Source organism: Pteronotus mesoamericanus, unplaced genomic scaffold, assembly GCF_021234165.1.
Source record: "Pteronotus mesoamericanus isolate MK-2021 breed Mesoamerican mustached bat unplaced genomic scaffold, CSHL_Meso_final scaffold_232, whole genome shotgun sequence".
Taxonomy (NCBI): Eukaryota; Metazoa; Chordata; class Mammalia; order Chiroptera; family Mormoopidae; genus Pteronotus; species Pteronotus mesoamericanus.
Genome location: NW_026555311.1, coordinates 28,403,675 through 28,427,956, shown reverse-complemented (window position 1 = coordinate 28,427,956; position 24,282 = coordinate 28,403,675). Strand labels below are relative to the sequence as shown.

General features: G+C 37.2%; 1 pseudogene; it reads right to left on the bottom strand.

Annotated features, from left to right (window-relative positions):
* Window positions 1-21,691: 21,691 nt before the first annotated feature.
* On the bottom strand, window positions 21,692-22,345 carry LOC129085384 (protein tyrosine phosphatase type IVA 1-like; annotated as a pseudogene).
* Between the last annotated feature and the right edge of the window lie 1,937 nt (window positions 22,346-24,282).

Genomic DNA, 24,282 nt, shown 5'->3' with positions numbered 1-24,282 from the left:
AAGTGCTTTCACCCTATGATCAAGAACAAGAGAAGGATGTCCACTGTTTCTATTTCTATTTGTATTGTATGAGGGATTTTAGATATTGCAGTCAGTCAAGAAAATGAAATACAAAGCAACCAGATGGAAAAAGGAGTAGTATAAAAATGTCTTTAATTACAGACAACATAACTATCTATGTAGAAAATCCCATGGAAGTACAAAATAATCCTAGAACTGTTAAGTGAGCTTAGCAGGGTTTCAGGATGCAAGATTGAAGTACAAAATCCAATTGTATTTCTATAGGCTAGCAAGGAACATTTGGAAATTAAAGTTAAAAAAATACCACTTAAATAGCATCAAACATATGACATATTTAGTGATAAATCTGACAAAATATGTGCAAAATCTAAACACTGAAAACTATCATTGCTGAGAAAATGAAAAACTACATAAATAAATTTAAAGATATAATATATTTATAAATTAGAATATTTAATATGAAGATTTTGTTCCCAGATTGATCTACACATTTGACACGATCCCATTCAAAATCTCAACAGGAAAATTGTAGAAACTGACAAGAAGCTGACAAGATTCTAAAATTCATATGGAAATGTTAAGGACCTAGACTACCCCAAGTAACAATGAAAAAGAATAAAGTTGGAAGACTTACCGTAGCTCATCGGAAGTCATATTGTGAACCACATTAATCAATAAAATATGGTATTAGTGTGAAGATAGACATATAAGTCAATGGAACACAACAGATAGTACAGAAATCAACCCACACATATATGGTTAATTGATTTTCTCTAAATTACAAAGGCAGTTTAGTGAAGAAAGGACAGTCTTTTCAACAAATGTTGTTGGATCAATTAGATATTCATATGTAAAACAATGGACTTGAATATATATATATATATTTACACCATAAACCAAAATTAACTTAAAATGGATCATAGACCTAAATATAAAACCTAAGACAATAAAACTTATAGGAGAAAATAGGAAAAAATAATTGTGATTGTATGTTAGACAAATACTTATTAAAAACAGCACAACAGCATTATACATAAAATAAAAAATCAATAAATTAGACCATCAAAATTAAGAACTTATCTTCATGAAACACTGTTCCGAGAATGAAAAACAACACAGACTGAGGGGAAAATATTTGCAAGTTAAATATTTGATAAGGACATATCCAGAATATACAAAGTACTTTCAAAACTCATTAATGATGGTGATGATGATAATGATGATGATGATAAATAACCCAATAAAATAATAGGCAAAATATTTGAACAAGAACCTTATCAGGGAATATATGTGGATCGCAAATAAGCATATGAGAAGATGCTCAATAAACATCCTTAGTGATTAGGGAAATACAAATTAGAACCCCAATAGATACCACTACACACCTATTAAAATGTCTAAAATTAAAGATGACCATGTCAAACATTGGTGAGAGTTTGAAGCAACTCTCATACTCTACTAGTAGGAATGTAAAATGATATAATCATTTTGGAGTTTGGCATTTTCTTTAAAAGTTTCACATATAATTGCCATGTGACCTAGCCATTCTGTGCCTAGGTATTAATCCAATAGAAGTGAAAACAATGTCCATTCAAATATTTGTACACAAGTTATATCAGCTTTATATATAGTAACCTCAAATGAAACCACCCAATGTCCATCAACATGTAAATGAGTGAAGAAATTGTGGTTACCAGAGGGAAGGTGTCTGGGGTGGGTAGTAAAAGGTATAGGAGGCCAAATATATGGAGAGTGAAGATGATTTGGGTGGTGGGCATACAATGCAATATACAGACTTTGTACCATAGAAATGTACCCTTCAAACATATATAATCTTTCTGTCAAAGCTTTCTTTTGGTAGAGCTTCATCTAAATCATATTTCCTCCAAAAAGTCTGAGGGACCATGAATTTCCCTCAGTTGGAATGAATTTCCCTTCTCTACACTTTTATAAACATACTCTTTGGCCTTCTATTAAAGAATATTCACTTTTGACTTGTCTTTATTATAAGTTGGTTAGCTCCTGGACAGAAGGAAATGATTTATTTAAAAAAAATCTTCAGCTAATCAGAGTGTTTTGTACAAAGTAGACTCTCAATAAATATTTATTGACTTGAATTGTTGACCAGATTCTATGATTGCTAATGATTGAGAGTCTCATTTTGTTTTCTCTTTATTTGGACCTGATGGCAAATCAAGTATATTCTAAACTGTCAGTATTGATACATGTACATAGGCTAAAATAAATCAGGAACAGGGCTTTATGGTCTCATAGAAAATGACTGCACTCAACTGGTTGTCTGAGGCTACTAGAATCATGAGATTTGTTCAGGAACTTGCTAAAAGATTTCAATGCACTCACTCACTCAACTCTTATAAGATTCAAATGAGTTAGATAATATTATGCTGACAATATTACAGGTGATGAAACAAACATAGAGAAAATCAATAAAATGTGCAGGATTGCCCAACTAAGATGTAGTATAGCTAAAAAGAACCAAAACCAAAAACAAAATAACAAAACAACACACACACACACACACACACACACACACACACTACAACAAAAAAACAAACTGAGAACTTTCTGATTCCAGAGCCCATGCCAGATGGGTGGACCTCTACAATTCAGAGTCCAAGGATTGGATCATAGCTAGGAGCTTCACTTTTGCCCATTGGAAGTATCAGAGATGCTTCAGACTTCCTTCTTATAAGGGAAAAAAGAAAAAGATATTTACATCAAGGATGATTAGTGAGATAGAAGCAACATTCTCAAGTCCAAGGATCTCTATTGTCCATGGAACATTGGGCAGAACCATACAAAAAAAAATGCTATCGAGGTAGTATTCTTTTGGGGATATGGCTGACCTGGTACTGCCCATCCTAGACACCTGATTCATGGCCTGAAGGGATCTTCTTAATTCAGATATTTATATATCACAATACCTTGAAGGAATTCTTTTAGCTAGTTAAAAATTATAGTTATGTTATTTGAGGTAAAAACTCAAAATGATACAGAATGTAATAAGATGAAAACTGTGAGTCTCTTTCTCTTCTTCCCCTAATTCTTCTAGAAAGATTATATGTGCTTATGAATATTTAAGAGAATGAATGAGGTCATAGTAAACATATATTTTCTTTCTTTTTTTAATGACCTGATACACTTTTGTTGTATAAATAGGTAGTTAACACCCTTATCTTTCTCATCTTTGTGTACTTGTTGAAGTATTCCTATAGGGTAAGTTTTTCAGAATGGTTCTTTGTCTTCGTAAAGAGGGCAAAACAACCTGTTGAGAATGACTAAAGTAACACCATACAATGAAAATTACAGGTGATTAAATTTATTTATATATAACAATGCACAACAAATATATAGAGTGGTACCCAGTTATACTCTCCAATCATTCTCATCATGGAATCTATGACAGCTATTGGGCCACACAGGATTACTTCAAGGCTTTGGCCCTTTGTGTCAGAGATTGGATGTCTGTGGATCCCTTGTATTCTTTCACTTCACTGCTATTTTAAGAAGCCTGCTTCTGGCATCAAGAAACCTTATATTAAGCCCTGAGACTTTGCTTATTTATGAACATTCTCAAAATATGATCTTTAGAAACTACATTGTTATAAATTAATTTCTCCAGAAAGTTTTACTTCTCTCAAACATGATCTGAACAGCAGTCACTACCTGTTTTACTAATCAACCCCAGGAAAAAAAATACATGATGTTTTATTTTCCTATCTCTCATCTAATTCTAGTACTTCTGGATTTTCTTGGGTAGTTTGTTCTCTCTGTCTTTATCAGTGTTTTGCTGAAGCAGTGATGATGGGAAGGGCATTTGGCATTTTATTTTGCAGAGTTATTTTCTCTTTCAAGTTCATATTGAAAAATAAAACCCCATTGTGCTGCCATGATACATCCTGTGCAATGCCCTCCCTTCACCTCACCTCACCTCATGGTAACTTATGGGCAATGAATGCTGTTTGATCTTGTATATTCAGTGTCATGAAGACTGCAGCACGTACAATGTACTATTACTCAGGTGAATCAGTTACAAAACCTTTATGGAAGTTTGAATTTTTATGGGCTAAATAATTGGAAGAGAAATTTTTTATTATTAAGGAACAAAGGAAAACACTGGCAAAGGATGCGCCTATCCCCCAATATTTGTTCTCTCTTTTCAATATAATAGTAGGTAGTTAGCTACCTGAGTGTATGGCTACTTAGCTAAAGATTATATCCCGGCATCCTTTGCACCTATTTGTGACCATGTAACTAACTTTTGGTTAATGGGAAATGAGCTGAAATGATGGCTGTAATTTCAGCACTGTGGAAGGGAAAGTAGAAATAAAGAAAACCTGACCAAAAGAGTGTTTATGCCCCCTGCTGGCTGGAATATGAACATGATATTACCTGGAGCAGTCATCTTGGACTGGGAGATGCTGATAGCAGAGAAGATGAAAGGCACTGGATCCCCAATGATTGTGGGGTTGCCATACTGGCCCTGGATCTTCAGGCTAGTCTGTTCTTCAAGATAGAAATAAATTTCTGTTTCATTTACGCCACTGTTATTTTCATTCCTTTTGTTATAACAGAAATACACACAAATATAGTACAAGCAAGTGTGTACACACCCACACATGAATACACACACACACACACACACACATATCTTGGTTAATAAGCTCTCTAAGCCAGAACAACCAACTTTTTAAGGTGGAGATGTTTTAGATGAAAAATATGTCCACATAATTCAACTTGACTATTTTTTTATGTTTTTATAATCAACATTGTATTTTAGCAACCTCAATAAAATTTGACATTAGTTAAACATGGAATGATGAATAGGGACAGTTAACAAGGCATAAATCAATCAGACTTTCTGATGAGGTCATAAGCTATAGTAACAGTATTTTGCAGCAGTAAATTCTGAAATGCCTAGTATAAACTTGAAATTTTTAAATGTTTCAAAACTAACTCTAAGTTTTAGGTTAGATATAAAAAGAACATTTGACATCAGAGGCTAAATGGAATAAAGTAAAAACAACATACTTATTCCTTTCAGCCCGAGAATAGGTTCCCAAGATTTTTCACTGTAAATTTACCCAAAATTGTACATTTTACAATTTTTAAATAATATATCCAAGCAATCATTTGTACCATCTTCTGAGAAGCTGATTGACAGGCTGATTGTTTACAGGTTAATCTTTTATTCTCAGGCGGATGGAGGAAGGGGTGGGGTGGGCTGTTGGAGAGGGGTCTGGTCTCACAAGCATCACAGAAAGAGGAGAAGCAAATGGCCCAGAGCATTCATTAATTCTGTGTGAGGTGTTTATTTCATGCCTATTATATTTTATGTATTATTCTAGGTTCTGCAAGTTCAAAGCCTAATAATATTTAATTTGTATCCTAAAGATGCTCATAATATTGTTGGGAGGCAAGCAAGTAAACTGACTATAATACAAAATAAAGCCATTGCTTTTTAAATTTAATTAATTTTCATTGTTTTCTAAGGACAATTCTATGCTGGATCATTCAGAGTACTGCACAATCACGGACCCAGTAATAGACTCAGGGATGTGCGAACAACTATGGCCAGTTGAGATTTTCTTGAGATTTGACATATAGAAGCTGAGAAGAAGAGGGTCTTTTTTTTAAAAATTTGGATCATGAGTTTCTATCACTTGCAACCAGCAGCTTCCTAACACAGCCTGTGTAGAAATTCCCTGGAAGGCTTTAGAAGTGATTTTTTTGTGTGTGTCATAGATAGCCTGTATGATATGTCTTCATATTTGTCCTTATTTTTCACCTTCCCACACCCCTTTCTTCCTCCATATATCTTTCTTTCCCCCACACACAAACCCACTGCCCTCCAAGCAAGATTCATATTTCTTTGCATTCCTCAGGATGAAAATTGGACTCCACATGCACTGGTAAACAATGTAGATTTTCTTGAGGATATAGAGGAGAGCGAAAAAGAGGGAAAAGTACATCATATAACAAGTAGCTTTGTACAACAAAACCCTTCTTAGGAATCTTTTTCTAAGTCGCCACTTGGCTTTCCTTTTATCTCTACATTTTAACATCTCCTGATTCTGATTCCTGACACCTGGACCTTTCTGAGTCACTTAGCTCTGCAGCAGCTCATCCAAATCTGCATTCCTTTACCTACCACCCAATGCAATAGACAAAAATGCTTCAGATACTAAAATCTGCCTTTCTTAGAATACAGCAGAGATAATGTAAATCACAAAAATTTTAAGTCACTTATAAAAACTGACCAAAAAATGTATCTGAGTATAGAGATAATTTAAATTAGGGATATGAAATATTCTTGGGTAGGTGTGGGGTAGGGAAGACTGTCTAGGAATAGAAAAATATATTTCAATTTGAGAATTTATCTTTCAGTGGCTATATATTATCACTTGGTGTTATTATAAAGACTATGAATGTGTACTTTTAATATAAGATATTTGCCCAGATGTATACTTTATTTGACCTCAGAGGTGGTGGGTAGGCAAAGAAGTCACCATGTAATGTATTCAGCCTCCTGGATAGAGTTTCCAAGTGAGAAAATGGACAGTCATTATTATTCCTTTGTTTCTATGTTTCTCCCTGTATTCCTGTTCCTTTCTTCTAAATCTAACTTTTTCAGGATCTAAGATGCAGGAGGAAGCTCTTTATGGAGAACTTGAAATGCCAAGATGGCCTGAGGGTGGGGCTGGGTACACTGATAATTTCTTTCTAAAGTCAGAATTTCCTGTTCACCTGAAATGACAGCTTGGCATAATCATCAATATATTTCAAATCTTGAAACAAAGGGAGGATATAAATGTCTTTAAATTTAGAGTTGTTGAACAACTGTCCACAGTTCAATTTTTCTGGAATAAGAACACATCATTCTGATTCTTTCTCGTATCCAAAGGCAGTTTGTCCCATTTTTATTTTGTATTGCTAGTGGTTTAAGTGTATCTTTGTAAGGCCTCTAAAGCTATCCGGCAGTTGGGCAGAGTATAAATAATCTTTATTGTTATTATCATTGTATGTAGCATTCACTCTGTTTTGCTGCCATTAATAAACCATTCAAGCAATGTTGTTGCAATGTATAATATTAGCAGAAGACTCCCTGGGGACACATATAAGTGGGTATTTAATATTCTTCTTGTTCCTCAGTCCATCTCTCCATGGGCAGAGATGGTAAAGCATGTTCAAAGTTCAACTAAAAAAAATAAAATCTACAAGATACGAAAAGCACAAAATATGTTATTGCATACATAGAATTTCTTTTAGTTTAGCATTATTGCTAAATTAGACAATCATAAAGTAATTAAATTTTCTCTTGAAGTTTTTGTTCCTCTTTAGTATTTTTGATTGAACATACAAAATAATTCCCACAGACCTATGTATCAGAAGTAATTTCTCAGCAGCTCTGTCAAACTAGTATAGATAAATTTACAAGCCAAGTGACTTTTCCACTCAAATACTCAATTATGAACTATCTTTGAGCAGAGTTAGCCTGCCCTTTGTTTTCTTCTCTCTTGCTGACTTGATAGAGCTCAGATTCAGTCTTGAAGTTTAAATCCAGTAAGATTATATAGTAGAGTCTGGAATGATTGGCATTTTAAGATGTGAGATAGTGCGTACAAATGACTATGCAACCAAATGATTTTGTGAAATTTGGCCCTGAAGATTTTCAGTTAAATATTGGAATCTCAAGGATCTGCTTAGATGTGAAAACTAATCACAGCAGCATGCTGTTGACTGCCAGGTTCTGTGGAGCTTTAAGACAATTTTATCTTCTTCATTACAGTAGTTAGCTGTAACTCTCATCTTCATGCGGAATTCCTTCTGAGAGTGTGCATAGAGAGTTATAGCACACTTCTTCTATTGTGTAACAAATGATCTAATTTAGTGGCTTAAAATAGCAACTGTTTATTCCACACAAGATTCTATTGTTCAGTCAGTCATTTGGGTTGGGCTCAGATTGGATGTTCTTCGGCTGATCCTAACTGGGCTCCTTCAGGCATTTGTGGCCAGTTGCTGCTCATCCATGCTGTCTTGTTCCTGGGGTTGGCTGGCTATGGGGTTGGGCAACAGGGTGACTGGGCGACAACTTTTATCATCTTGCAGGCTAACCTGGGTTCCTTCCCATGGTGACTCAGAGTTGTAAAGATAGCCAGAAAGAGGAAAAGCCCCATTTCACAAGCACTTATAAGTCTCTGCTTGAATCACATTTGCTAATGTCCCATTGGCCAGAGTAATGGCTGAGCCCAGAGTCATAATGGGAGGCATTCAAAGTGACATGGCAGGGAGATGTGAATATAGGAAAGGAATAAATTTGTGACAGTTTTGTGATCTATCACAATAATAAAGATAGCCTTGGATAACCAGAAGTAACTGTTGGTGTTATTTTTTAGTAGCTATAGGAGTCTTTGAGTTGTTATATCATCTTGTCTAGAAAGGGAGCATGTTGTTTTGAAATATCCTTGGCCTTGGATTCCAGAGAATTGGCTTTTTGTTCTGGCACTATTGATAATTAGCTGTGTAACATGGGAGAACTCACCAATTCTCTTTGGGTTGCCAATTCTTCAAATTTTAAATTGAGGTATTGTTTCTAGAAATAATGTATTTTGAGATTTTAAGTGAATGCCTTTGCCTACATGGTACTAAAGTCTTTAAAAAGAACTTTAAAGATCATAGAACCATAGAGCTTATTGAGTCTCTCTGAGGTGAGGCTTACCTCAGAGAGACTTAGTCAAGACCCTGTTAGCAGCTAGAAAAGAGGCCTCTTTGATTGCCAGTCCATCAGCTTCTTTTCTTTCTTAGGTGTTTTGTCAACAAAATATCAGGAATCTCTATTTCTAAGTATGATTAGCAACTCACACATACAATTCAGTTAAATCAAAGTTTTACTTTCCATTCAAGGTTCTTGGTATTATATAGCTACACAGTTTTGAGGACATTTATAAGAGTTTCTTGGGATAAACAATGATATACAGCTTTGGGGATAATCTTGACTGGACCCACTCATGAATATGTGGTCAGTTGAAGGCCACCCAGGAAACAGAATTTTTTTTTATGATAGGTCAAAAAAGTGCTCACTGGACTTTCTGAGATTCCCTCCTCACCCATTCTGCTAGTTGCTGTTTCTTTTCCCTACTGGATTAGGTTCAGGGGTGGAAGGATATGAGGAGTAAGAGAACAAAGATGAGGCGCACATGGCTGGTCTTTTAGCAATCTGGCCCTGGGAGGCTTTTTAAGTAGCAGGTACACAATGACTGGATCTTGTTCTCATGCTGTCCTTTGGTGAGTTTGTTAGAGGTCCTGAACTGGGTACCTCTTACTACAGCTGCCTGAGCTCCTGTTATCCTCAACAGAGATCACATCATGTTGTGGGGTGGTGCTCTTTAGTGAGAAATTCAGTTGTCCCTTCTTAGGGTCCTTTCTCTTTCCTCTGGGTTGCTCTCTAGCCCACAGCCAGAGTCTTTCAACTTTAGATTTATTCTCTCAGGAGTCAGGCACCAAATGTCCACCAAATTCTGGAGCCACCTGCCAAGTTTTTGTTGCCTCTCACTTCATGGGGGAGAAAGTGCATCATTGTTCTCCCCCATGAAGTAGGGAGAAGGCATGTTGTAGATCAGGAATATTTTCTAGCACTGACATCCTTTTCCCCAGATATCCTCAACACCTATTTGAATTCTCTGTCTTCTCTCATGTAGCTTGAAAGTGGAAACCACACATGGCATTTGCATGGTTTCCCTCTTTTTCAGCACGACCAACTTATATTGTTCAGCCTTCATTTTAGGATGTGGGGCACCTGACACCCACTGTATTATTTTTAGCCCTTGGTTAATGCCAAACAAAGTGCATTAAAGGGTAGCTTTAGTTTCTTCATCTGAAAGATGAAGAATTTCAACTTCTTGATCTTCGGACATTGCTATGGACTGGATTGTGTTCCCCCTTACCATCCCCAAATATGTTTGTTGAAACCCTAACTTCCAATGTCACTATATTTGGAGATGGGGATTTTAAGGAGATAATTAAGGTTAAATCATAGGGGTCCAATATGATTAGTGGCTTTAAAGGAGAGAGAGAGAGAGAGAGAGAGAGAGAGAGAGAGATTATTTTCTCCACATGTATGCACTGAAAAAAAGGCTATGTGAGAACTTAGCAAGAAGGTGGATATCTGCAAGCCAGGAAGACAGCTTTTACCAGAAACGGAACTTAGCTGAACTTTGATCTTGGCCTTTGAAGCTTCTAGAACTGTGAGAAAATAATTTTTTGATGTTTAAGCAATATAGTCTGTGGTATTTTGTTATGGCAGACCAAGCAGACTAATATAGATGACTTTATCTCTAAAATTCAAAACAAACAAAACACACCATCTAAAACTGCTCTGAGGACTTCTGGTCAACATGGAGGCATAGGTAGACACACTTTATCCCCTTGAGCAACCATAGAAAAAATTACAACTATATCTCAAAAAAACAAAACAAAACAAAACAAAACACCCAGAACCATCAGAAAATTGAGCTATATGGAAGTCCTAGAAACAAGGATTTAAAGAAGTCACATTCATCCACATGGCTAGGAAGGATGGAGTCATGGAGATGAGCTGGAGAGGTGGTGTGGTGTGGACAAGTGGTGGTCACAGAAGAGATGGCCCCACATGCACATGTGGTGGGCAAAAATTGGGAGGGATACCCTAGGAGCAAGCAATCCCAGCCCCAGGCCAGATCAAACAGCCCAGAGCTACAGCACCAGGAAGATAAATCCCCATTACCTCTGGCTGTAAAAATCAGTGGGCATTGGGGTGGTTGAAGAAACTGCTGGATTTGGGCTGCTTAAAAAGCCCAGAAGACTTAAAACATATGCAAACTCCAGGGCAGGAGCTGGAGAGGTGCCAATCACATATGGAAAGTATGTGAAGTGACTGGAAATTGGGTGAGAACCAGGCAGATCTCTGAAGCCAGGCAGTGGCATCATCCTTTCTCCAACCAACCTCCCACAAGTGGAGCCATTGAGCAGTGAAGCAGACCACCCTGCCCCGGCAACTACCTAAGGCTTTGTGCCACATAATTTACAGGTGCCTTTGCTACATAGGCCATGCTGCCAAGAGAGGGAGTCAAAGCAGCTCTACCTAATACACAGAAACAAACACAGGGAAGCTGCTAAAATCGAGACAAAGTAAAATGGATCAGAGAGAAGAACAGAATAAAACTCCAGAAAAAGGACTAAAAGAAACCAAAACAGCCAACCTATCAGATGCAGAGTCTAAAACGTTGGTGATACATTAAAAGAACTCATTAAGGATGGCAAAAAAATAAAGGAAGAGATAAAGATTACGCAAAGTGAAATAAAGAAAAATCTACAGGGGACCAACAGTGAAGAGAAGAAAGCTGGATTCAAATCAATGATTTGGAATAAAAGGAAGAAATAAACATTCAACCAGGATGGAAGAAGAAAGAAGAATTCAAAAAAATGAGGAGACACTTTAGGAACCTCTGGGAGAACTTTAAAAGTACCAACATCTGAATCACAGGGGTGTCAGAAGGAGAAGAGGAAGAGCAGAAATTGAAAACTTTTTGAAAAAAATAATTAAAGGAAACTTTATTAACTTAGCAAAGGAAATAGACATACAAGACCAGGAAGCCCAGGGAGTCCCAAACAAGTCTGACCCAAAGAGGACCACACCAAGACACATCATAATTAAAATACCAAGGGTTAAAGCTAAAGAGAGAGTCTTAACAGCAGCAAGAGAAAAACATAGTTACCTAGAAAGGTGTTCCCATAAGACTGTCAGCTGATTTCTCAAAGGAAACTTTGCAGGCAAGAAGGGGCTGGCAAGAAGTATTCAAAGTGATGAAAAGCAAGGGCCTACAACCTATATCACTCTATCCAGCAAAGCTATCATTTAGAATGGAAGGACAGATAAAGTGCTTCCCAGAAAAGGTAAAACTAAAGGAATTCATCATCACCAAGCCATTATTACATGAAATGTAAAAGGGGCTTATTTAAGAAAAAGAAGCTCGAAACTATCAACATTAAAATGACAACTAACTCACAACTATCAACAGCTGAATCTCAAAAACAAAAACAAACTAAGCAAACAACAGGACAGGAACAGAATCATAGGTATGGAGATCATTTGGAGGGTTATCAGCTGGGAGGGGGAAGAGGGAGTATGGGTGAGAAAAGTGCAGGGATTAAGAAGCACAACTGGTAGGAACAAAATAGACAGGGGAAGTTAAGAATAGTGTAGGGCCCTGGCTGGTTTGGCTCAGTGGATTGAGAGCACTGGCCTGTGAATGGAAAGGTCCCAGGTTATATTACCAGTCAGGGCATATGCCTGGGTTGCAGTCCAGGCCCCCAGTGAGGGGTGTGTGAGAGGTAACTGATTGATGTTTCTCTCTCTCTCTTTCTCCCTCCCTTCCCCCCTCTCTAAAAGTAAATAAATAAAATCTTGAAGCAAAAAGAATAGTATAGGGAAGGGAGAAGCCAAAGAACTTACATGCACGACCCATGGACAGGAGCTAAGTGGGGTGGATTGCTGGAGGGAATGGGGGTACCAGGGGGAAGGATGCGAAGGGGGAAAAATTGGGACAACTGTAAGAGCACAATCAATGAAATATACTTTAAAAAATAAAATAAAGAGAATGATGATAAAACTGTTTAAAAAAATAAAAAATAAAACTGCTCATGACCTATGAGGATTCCCATATCTCTAGGAAAGAGCCTGAGTCACTCTCCAATGGTATTTAAATTCCAGAGAATCTCTCTTTGACTTGAGGCTGTTGATCTGCCTTTATCCATCTTCTCCAAACAGGACTCTGAGCCATGGCACTCACATTGTTAATCTTAACAACTAAACAAGGTCCAGACTCCCAACTTTTCATTTTCTCAGATTTCTAGGACTTGGCTATCTCATGTACTGATTTCCTCATCCATGACATCAGTAGTGTAGCAATTTCCTGTAAACTATGTTTTGATCATACTGAAATATATTAACTGCAGTAAGTGATGAAATTGCCAGCACTGTTATTGTGTGCACCACCCTTTGGAAACTGACAACCTGTGAGAGATTACATTCACAGCTTGAGATTCATGATCTCTTCTGAACTCAGAAAAAATAGCATTTATATAGAAGGAGGAAGTGGAGGGCCAAGGACTGTTACAGTAATGCATCGCATAATGATGCTTTGGGCAGGGATGGACCACATATACAAAGGTGGTCCTATACAATTATAACAGAGCTGAAAAATTTCTATTACCTAGCGATGTGGTAGCCATCTTCACATCATAGTTCACTGCATTACTCACTTGTTTGTGGTGATTCTGGTGTAAACAAACCTACCATGCTGCCAGCCATGCAATTACAGCATATGCAATTACAGTAGTAGGCTATATGATTGAGGTTTGTGTACTCGTTATGATGTTCACACAATGATGATGTCTCCTAACTACACATTTCTCAGAACATATCCCCATTATTAAGTGGTTGCATGACTGTATTTTAAAAAATAAACTTAGCTGCATATTAAGTCTGTTTTTTATTATCAGAATTGTGCTTGCATCCATAGTAACAGTTCTCTGGGTTCACAAGATGTCTCTTTCAACTCCTAGAGCACCTTCTTTTGATTCCAATATTTGGCACATGAATTTTAAGCTTCTTGGGCATAGAGAATGTGTTTTGTCATCTATGGATCTCTAGAAGCCCCTAAGTGAATCCCTATGAAGAAAATAATCCTGATAAAATTCTGAGCAGAGTTCCTGCCCCATAATAAGCACAGAATAAATATTAGCAGTTATTATTATTAGTCAAAAGAAGGTGCACACTAGTTGTTGATGGACTGACTTCTCTTTTGCAACTATTCTCTGCTTTAGCCATTCTGTAGAAAGTTATGCAAACCTGTAAACTATTATTCTATTTTATATTAGAATTAAGGATAAGAAAATCATGAGGGAAATATAATTGTTCTTTGGCCAATATCATCAGTTAATATTCAGTAACTTTGAGCATGTTTTGTATATATATATATGTGTTTGTGCAAACTAAAATTTAATTACATAGAAGGACAAACAGAGGTTGCTTTGTTTGAAACTACTCTCTCAAATGATTCCAAGTAATGTTTGAGTCTTGTTTAAAAAAACTGCCAAGTCTTCTAGCATCAAAATCTCAATTTGCATACTACTTTACATATTGAGCCCCAAAGGCTTCAATTCAAAGGATGAAAAATAAAATTAAATGAATGGATTACTGTATCTTACTGCAATTGTATTCAAACCCAATATTAAGGGCATTACATACAAATTACATAACAGATTTAGAAAGCAATTCTATTTATCATATTCTAAATTAGGAGGGACAGGAACCCAGTCAAAAGCATGAGAGAAATGCTAGTCAGTCTTTGTGCTGGGGGGCTGAGGAGGAACCCCAACCAGCTTCCCCACACCGTACCCCTGATTCCAGGCTGGGATTTCCAGGAGCCTTTATCTCTCATAAGAGGTGATTCTATTTGTTCTGTTGCTTTTTTGACCATTTGATTTCCGGTAATGCTACAGTTTTAAACTTGTGGCTGAATAGCCACTAATTTTGAAAAATATTCTTGTGCTGGAGAAATATTTTGAAGGATCAGCTGCCCTGTGCATATTTCCAGCCCTTTCAGTCATTTTAAAAGTTCTTCCCACCTTATTCTCTGAGGTTCTTTCATTCAACACGATTTGGACACCTGGACCTGTGCTATGCAATAAAGGAGCCACAGGTGACTGGTGTGGCTAAAGAATTGAATGCTTAATTTAATTTAATTTAAATTAAAATTTTAGAAAAGCTGATACTGGGTTCAGTTTTTCAAAGATTTTTTAAATTACATTTGGACCAACTTACTTGAGTCTACTTTTTGACTCTGTATTTTATGAATCTAAAGTATACACCAGATTTTTTAGTATAAAAAGGGGGATGTAACATATCCCATTAACCATTTTTATGTTAATTGCATGTTGAAATGATTTTCAAATATATATTCTTAAGCAAATTATATTTTTAAAATTAACTTTATTTACCTTTGTAATGTGGCCATTAGAAATTTTAAAGTTACATTGTTTAGTATTTCTATTGCATAGTGCTGGGCTAGACAGAGTGAAAATAGAAATCAAAGGTGCTAAATATTTGGGTTTTAAATTCAAATGCCACAATTTGTTGATAAGATAGGGAATTTAGAAGAATACATGCTTTCTTTTTCTCTGTTCCCCTCGGGCAATATTAAGGTTTTTCAGCTAGAGAAAATAAGATGGAGGTGCTGGATGAAAAGGAGCAGGTGGACACCTAAAGGTTTTCCAGTGTCTGTGTGGGAGTCACTGTCTACTGCCCATGCTGAGGACTGATGTTGAGTTGTCCTCTTGATGAATCAGTGCAGATAAGCCACCATCTGTATATAGCCTGTGCCCTTTGACCTTAGTCCTCACCCAGCCCAGTGTGTGGTAACTCCATTTTCCAACTGCACTTCCTGTGGTTCTCTAATGCTGTTTTTTGGTGCCCTTGGCTACCTATAAATGGAAAGTGGAGCACAGGACTCCTGGAGGACTGCTGATATCATGTATGAGAGTCACTGCCCCAGCCAAGGGGGAATAAGCCAGACCAGCTCAAGATCTGTCAAGTTGGAAACAGCTTCCCATCTTTACTGTTTAACCTGTTTCATCTTTTATAGGAGTATGTGGTCTTTTGATAGGTGGGGATACTCACTGCTGCACTAATGAAGACAAGCCCTACGGAATATGTGGTCTATTGAGATTTCAATAGGGATGCACACTGTTTTTCACACTGATTTACTTAATTTTATAGCAGTTTTTGTTTGTGGCTGATGATTCACATTTTGTTTACTGCCTTGAGCCCTGCTTCCAAGTGTAGGTTATGTGTAATTTCTGTGTTTACACAGTGGGGTAGGTTGTATGGTCCCAAAATGGCCACAGCAATATTTCCAGTTCCTTGTGCTCTTCATAACCTTGTCACTTTCATAAAGAAATGGAGTCTTTTTACCCCTCCCTGAGGCTGAGTGGGACTTTGTAACTATCTTGATGAATAAAGTATGGTGGAAGTGAAGCTCTGCGACTCAAAAGCTAGGTCTTAGATGATGGTATGGTATCCAACTGGTGCTCACTGATGCTTGCACGCTCTTTCTGTCAAGATGTTCATCTTTGGAACTTTGCCCCTGCATTCTAAGAAAACACAAACTAGCCTATGTTGAAGAACATATGGAGATGCCCATGTGGAGAGGAACAAAAGCCCCTTGATTACTGTCGGTACCAACATCTTCAAGTATTTTAGCTGAAGCCTCTGACATCCTGAAACAGAGAAGAGATATTTGCATTGTATTCTGTCTCAGTTTCTGATCCACTCATAAGAAATATATGGCTTTATGCTATTAAGCTTTAGGTAATTTCTATGTAGTAACAGAAACATACAGTATCCAGTACTTTTCTATATTATTTCACCTATGAAACCACATCCATTATAATTATCTGATGGCTTCTCTCTCCTTCCTAGACTCTTAAGTTTTCTGTGGACAGATTGAGATCACATCTGTCAGTCTATTCCCTGTGCCTTGCACAGCATCTGCAAAGTAAGGACCCAACAATGTTTGAGTTATTAAAAATGGGTAAGAAGTAAATGGGTTTGATTCATGATAGAGAAAAAGAGTTAAGAAATGAGAGGATTGTGTTATGACAATGATGACTGAGGGAAATATTTACAGGCATAGTTCATCTGGATTTCAGTAAGATTTGAAAGAGCCCCTCATGATATTTTTGCCTGGGCGAACTTATAATGGTTAAGAGAATTTGTAGGCTTTTTAAAATCTAGATCTAAGGGTGACTAGATTAACAGCTGAAGGAGACAGCCACGAACAATAGATTCCTGGAAGTCTCAAACAGACTGCCTAAGGTCAGACAGGGATGACATCAGAAATCATCAGAGGCAGATAGAGAAGGTAAAAACAGTGGTCTCCTACCATAGAAGTTCACACCACAAAGTTAGGAAATCAAGACAGATCAACTTAAGAAGCAGAAGAAAAAGAGAAGAATCTCACAAATAATGGGAAGACAAAGAAATACCCCCCACTTGAAGGGAATGGAGGAATCTCCAGAAAGAGAACTAAATGAAATAGAGGCAAGTAAGCTATCAGATATTGAGTTCAAAACAATGGTTCTAAGGAAGCTCAATGAGCTCAGTGAGCTCAGAGAGAATGACAAAAATCTACAGGGAAACTACAAGGAACTTACTGCAAACTATATCAGCATGAAAAAGGACATAGAAACTATCAATAAGAGACAAGAGGAAATGAAGAATACGATTTCTGAAATAAAAAACACAGTAGAAGGGATCAAAAATAGGCTAGATGAAACCGAGGACCAATCAGTGGGCTGGAAGACAAGGTAGAAAAAAGTTCCCAGAAAGAGCAAGAAAATGAAAAAAGACTCAAAAAAGAATAAAGAGGCATTTAGGGCAATACAGGAAAACCTGAAACATAATAATATCCATATAATAGGGATACCAGAAGGAGAAGAGGATGAGGAAGGGACAAAAAACCTGTATGAAAAAGTGATGATGGAAAACTTTCCTAATTGGAGCAGGGAAAAAGTCATACAAGCCCAGGAAGCACAGAAGGACTCTTTCAAGAAGAAACCAGTGAAGCCCACTCCAAGACACATCATCATTAACATGGCAAATATCAAACACAAACAGAGAATCCTAAAGGCAGCAAGGTAGAAAGAAGTAGTAACATAAGGGAGTCCCAATACGGCTAGCATCTGACTTCTTTTTTTTTTTTTAATTTTATTTTAATTTATTTTTTCAAATACATTTGTCTCTGCCTCCCCCCCCCCACCACTTTCCCTTGCCCCCTCCTTCCTTCCCTCCCTCAGCTCTTCCCCTTTGGTTTTGTCCATGAGTCCTTGCAATATGTTCCTTGACTTTCCCCTTCCCTCCTTTTCCCTGTCCCCCCTCCTTCCTTCCCTCTTGTCTCTGTTGATTTCTTTTCCTTTCAGTGTTGCTGGTCTTATTTTCCTTGCATCTTTGTATTGTTGGTTAGGTTCCACTTATAGATGAGATCATATTGTATTTGTCTTTCACCCCCTGGCTTATTTCGCTTAGCATAATGCTCTCCAGTTCCATCCATACTGTCGCGAAGGATAGTAGCTCACTCTTTCTGCTGCGTAGTATTCCATTGTGTAAATGTACCATGTATTTTTGACCCACCCATTTATTGATGGGCAGTTAGATTGCTTCCAGCCCTTGGCTATTGTAAATTGTGCTGCTATGAACATCGGGGTGCATAGGTTCTTTTGAATGGGTGCTTTGGGATTCTTGGGGTATAATCCCAGCAGTGGAATCGCTGGGTTAAAAGGCACTTCCAATTTTAGCTTTTGAGGAAATTTCAAACTTATCTACAGTGCTGCACCAGTCTGCATTCCCACCAACAGTGTACTAGGGTTCCCTTTTCTCCACAGCCTTGTCAGCACCTGTTTTTTGTTGATCTGTTTATCATGGCCATTCTGACCGATGTGAGGTGGTACCTCATGGTGGTTTTGATCTGCATTTCTCTGATGGCTAGTGATGCCGAGCATCCTTTCAAATATCTCTGAGCCCTCTGCATCTCCTCCTTGGAAAAGCGTCTGCCCAGGTCCTTTGCCCATTTCTTGATTGGATCGTTTATCTTCTTGGAGTGGAGTCGAGTGAGTTCGTTATGTATCTTGGAGATCAAACCTCTATCTGATGTATCACTAGCAAATATATTTTCCCATAGGGTTGGCTCCCTTTTCATTTTTCTGATGTTTTCTTTAGCCGTGCAGAAGCTTCTTATTTTGATGAGGTCCCACTTGTTTATTCTTTCCTTTATGTCCCTTGCTTTAGGAGACATATCGGTGAAAAAATTGCTGTGTGGGATATATGAGAGGTTCCTACCAATGTTCTCCTCTAGGACTTTGATGGTATTGCAACTTATATTTAAGTCTTTTATCCATCTTGAGTTTATTTTTGTGTATGGTGTCAGCTGAGGATCCAATTTCAATTGTTTGTATGTAGCCGTCCAGCTCTCCCAACAGCATTTGTTGAAGAGGCTATTATTGCTCTATTTTATGCTTCTGCCCTCTTTGTCAAACATTAGTTGCCCATAGAGACCTGGGCTTATTTCTGGGCTTTCTATTCTGTTCCCCTGGTCTATGGGTCTGTTCTTGTGCCAGTACCAGATTGTTTTGAGTATAGTGGCTTTGTAGTATAGTTTGATATCTGGTATTGTGATCCCTCCTACTTTGTGTTTCTTTCTCAAAATTGCTGCGGCTATTCGGGGTTTTTTATCCATTTATTGATTAAAGGTTTGTAGAACATTTTCCCCTAAAAATAATAAACCCCTATTAACCCTTTTTTAGATGTGTGGCAAATACTTTCCTATTCTATTCCTAGTCCTTTAAGATTTTTTATATGTAAATTACTATATAGTCTTAAATGTTTGATATAGTCATATTATCAATATTTACTTTATAGCTTCTGGGTTTGAATATTTTACTTCAGGCCATGAATAATATTAGTTCTATTTTCTTCAAAACTCCTTAGATTCTATACATTGATTTTAACTCACCTGAATCTTTTTTGTATAATGTGTAAAATAGGGCTCTATGTTTGTTTTATTTCAAGTAATAGTGGTTCATGAACCTTATTTGTTGAATAAGCCTTATTTTACCCATTGATTTGAAATATCAACTTAATCACATATTACATTGTTAGACAGATATATGCATTTGTCTCTAGAATGCTCATTATATTTCACTGATCTACTTGATTATTTCTGTGCTGATGTTATGTTGGTTTAATTGCTGAGAATTTATAATGGTTTTAAACTTTTAAAGTATTTTATAATTAACTTTGATATTTAAAAAATAAATAAAATCAATCTGCATTTAAGAAAGAAAGAAAGAGAGAGAGAGATAGAACTCCTACCTTATGATCTCACCTATAAATGGACTCTATTCAACAAAATAAACTATCGAACAAAATAAACCACAGGCATGGAAACATGGGGTAGACTGAAAGTGATCAGAGGGGATGGGGAAAGAGGACAATGGTAGAAAGAAGGGGAAAGGACTAGACAAAGAACATGTATGAATGACCCATGGACATGGACAGCAGAGTGGGGATTGACTGTGGGAGCGGGGGATGGGGGTAGGATGGGCGGAGGGGGGTAAAGGGGTAAACATGGAGACAACTGTAATAGAATAAACATGATTTATAAGTTAAAAAAATAAAAATGTAATAATAAATAAATAAATAACCTTGTGTTTCAGTGTAAAAAGAAAAATGCCATAGAAACTATCAAAAAAAAATTCTAGATCTAAGGAGTGGTTTTTTTTTTTTTTTGCATTTCATTATTTATTTAGATGTTTAAGCTCTCACACTAGATTTTTTACAAGCTGATGAACACTGACAAATTATTTCTTCCACAGAACTATAACCACACCTTCCCAGACAGTATAAATATATGGTTGAACTAACATTAATACACATCACCATTTTATCAGTTACATAATAAAACAAATTATCAAGTATCCAAATATTGTCACACAGCTCAAAAGCCATATAAAATATTAGATGTCTGCTCAATTCATTAGCAGAAGCCCACTTTTTTTTTGCAAGAGAGGGTGGGAAAGAAAAAAAATCACACATCAAACAAAAATAAGTTGGTAAACAACTTCAGAATGTATGAAAACAAATACAAGAATTTCAGAAATTTTATGATTAAGAATTGTTTTTAGCTACAACAAAGCATCTCCATCTTTACCTTTAAAAAAGTACTTACTGAAGAGCATTATTTTATGTGTTCCACACAAGACAAAGGCAACATTTTATTAAAAATACTTAATAGCCCCCTCCCACTCTTTGCTCAGGCCCTCCCTATAAGTTGCACCCCAAGTGCAAACATTAAAATTAACTGTAAGGCTTTTTGTCTGGAGACACTAAAGACATGTGCTTCTGTACAATGTAGATTTTCAAAATGGAGGCTTTCCATAACAGCACAAAATGAAATTTATAGAAAAACATTAAATAATCACTGAGACTTGGTATAAAAATCAAAAAGTTGAGCAAACCTGATGTATACTTGTATGAATGTGGGAGATGTAAACCTAAAGTGAGCAAATAACCATATAAGTCCTACATTCTATGTTTGAAATGACAGAAGGGATAAACCACATAAGGTCCAGAGTGTTCCTAGTTCCTGGGATTTTAGTTCTGTATGATACTAAAGTATGCAAGTACTGTGCTGGACATTTTGGCACCTAATCTTTCTAAATCTCATATATATTGATAAGATTCTGACATGGGAATAGATTTAAAGATATAACTCAGTACTGCATGACTTCAGAAAAAGTCAATTGGTACAAATGATAAGCACATTTTAAAGCTGAACAGTAAGAATCTCTTGCTAAGTGTCAAAATGGTTGATCGAAACCCAAACATACAGGTTGCAATTCTGTCAAGCTTGTGTCCTGCTAAAACTGCTTTTTAATACTCCTATGGAAGCTTCATTTGATTTATTCACCAAGCCAATATGTTGGCTAATGTGTATGACAAATTAGGTCCTATCTCAGGTTCCACTTCTGAGGCAGTGGCATCTGGCACCCATTTTTATTGAATACAACAGTTGTGTCTATGACCATTGGAGTCTTTGAAGCGCAGCTGCATTTTAGGACAATACTTCTCCAAATACAAAAGCTGCTTGCTGTTAAAAGTTCCACACCACTTTTGTCTTATGAACTGTACTGTGTCTTCATATTTCATTCCACCTTCAGTTAATGCCAGGGCAACAAGCACCGGAGCTCTCCCAAGGCCCACAACACAATGAACAGCAATACAACAACCAGATTCTTCACAAAACTTAATTTTTACAAGATTTAACCAGTCATCAACAATTTGGATGGATGGTGGTGCACCATCATCAAAAGGTCAATCAAGAACATGGATGCCTTCTTTCTCCACAAGAGTAGTGTCATAAATTGCTTCACATACTCTAACTATTGTGGTAACTCCATACTTCTTAAGTTCCTCTATAAATTTGTTTAAGGTCACATTGGTTGGATTGCGTGTAATAAGAAATCTCATGTTCTTTTAAGTGACTTCTGCAGGAGCTGGGTGGTTCATTCGAGCCATGTTAATTTAGTTAAAAAACACTCAATAGGGTTATGAAGGAATTTAAAAATTGAACACAGAAATGGTGCAAAGAAACTGAGTCTACTTCAATATACTCCACTTGAAATTCTCAGTGCTTTGAGTATGAAGTTGGGAGTAATGGGAAATGAAACGAACCTCCTAACAAGAACCAGCAGTTCTTCAATCCAGTAATGCTGAGGCAATAGAAAGGAAGTGCACTGAGGTTTACCCCATCGAGGTCAGAACTCTTGTAAAATGCTCTGCCGATTTCAATTCAACACTTCTGTTCCAGGTTAACCACTCTTATGGGGGCTTCTTGGTGGAGTGGTAATGAGTTTCTACAGTTCACTTGTCTGCATAGAGGTCGTGCTGTGCCTGGCAGTAATCTCCACTGCCCTTCAGAAACTCCATAAATGTGTGACCAAGAACACCACAGAACTGAGGAATATGTTTACTCATTGAAGATTGTGTCCTAATCATACAGCTGGTCCCAAGGCGGTGGCGACACAGACGGCAGAGGTGGCGGTGGCAGGGCAGGGGGCAGCGGTGGTCGTGGCGACGCGGCGAAGGATTTGCAGACACCGGTGGGAGTACCGGACTCTACCATGCAGGGAACGGCTCCGAGGAGAGGGCGTAGCCAAGCCGGCCTACGGTTGGCAGCCAATACACGCAACGAGGCCAGGAGTGTTGGTGTAGAATTTGTTATCAGCTTCAAGGGAGGTTTTTAGGGGGATATGCCTAGAAATTTAACCTAGCCTTTTCACATTTGAGTAAAGATATTCATAATATGCTTACCAAATTGGGTAAAAATGTACTAGCCAAAGAAAAAGTAACTGCACTGGATGAAAGACTCAGAATTCTAAAAGACTGGCGATCTAGAATAATGGGCTAAAATAAACAATAAATGTAGCAGAGGTTAAAATTTTTATTACAAAAAAATATCAGTGCCCTTTCTGGGTTGCTCAGTTGGTTAGAGCATCACTCTGATATACCAAGTTTGCTGGTTCAATCCTTAGTCAGAGCACATAAAGAATCAACCAATGAATGTATAAATAAGTGGAACAAGAAATCTCTCTCCCTTCCCCTCTTTCTAAAATTAAAAAAAAAAAAATCAAATGTAGTATATATATAGGTTATTTAACATGGGTTCATTTGAAGGAGGAATACGGGATTTAGATGGTCTGCAAGTTCACTAGTCAACCATAGTGTGAGGTGGCTGCTAAAAAATATTCATGCAGTCTAAGGTATGTTCATAATTAAGAAAGTTTTTAGATCAAAGGGAGATAAGAGTTCCACTGTAGTAGAGTCTTCTGTTTGAGTAGGTAACACAAACTAAGTTCTCACTGTGTCCCATGCTATTCTAAGGTCCTTTATGATATGTCTGATTGATTTTTTTAGACACCCTATAGAGATAGGTACTGTTTTAATCCCCATTTTATAAAGTGAGGAAACTGAACAGAGAGGCCTTCAGTAATTTTCCTTCATTGCACTTCTATTTAGTGGCAAGGCTGGGATTTGAACTTATGCCAGAACTTGCACTCTTAAATACTACCCAGGTTCAGGCACTTCATTTTGGAGACATGGGAAGCTGCCACGTGTCCAGAAGAGGATAGTCAAGATGGTGAAATTATGGCTAGAAATAACATTGGAAAGTGATTGAAGGAACTGAAACCCTTGAGCTGGGGAAGACAAAGTGAGAGGTGGTTTCTGTTTTGCAAATGTGTAAAAGCCAGTTTTGACTTGAAATATGATTCCTTATAAAGTCATTAATAAAAGGACTTAATGCTGGAAGGTGGCAGCAGGTTAGGAGGGGCTATGGCAGTTAGGTTGCTACAAAGCAGATTCTGACAACTGGGGGTACTGGTACATAGCGTGGGTTCACATCCAGGTCTGAAACTTGAAAACTCTAGTATATCCTTTGATTTTCTTCTGTATTGTCAAGTTCTATAGATTTGAACTAATTTTTCCTGTATGGTCCAGAAACTTTTGTGACAGAGCAACTCTTTCTGCAGTACTTTTGGATTTTGTAGATTAATTTTGAACTTTGGTTAAGTCATAGAAATAAATAT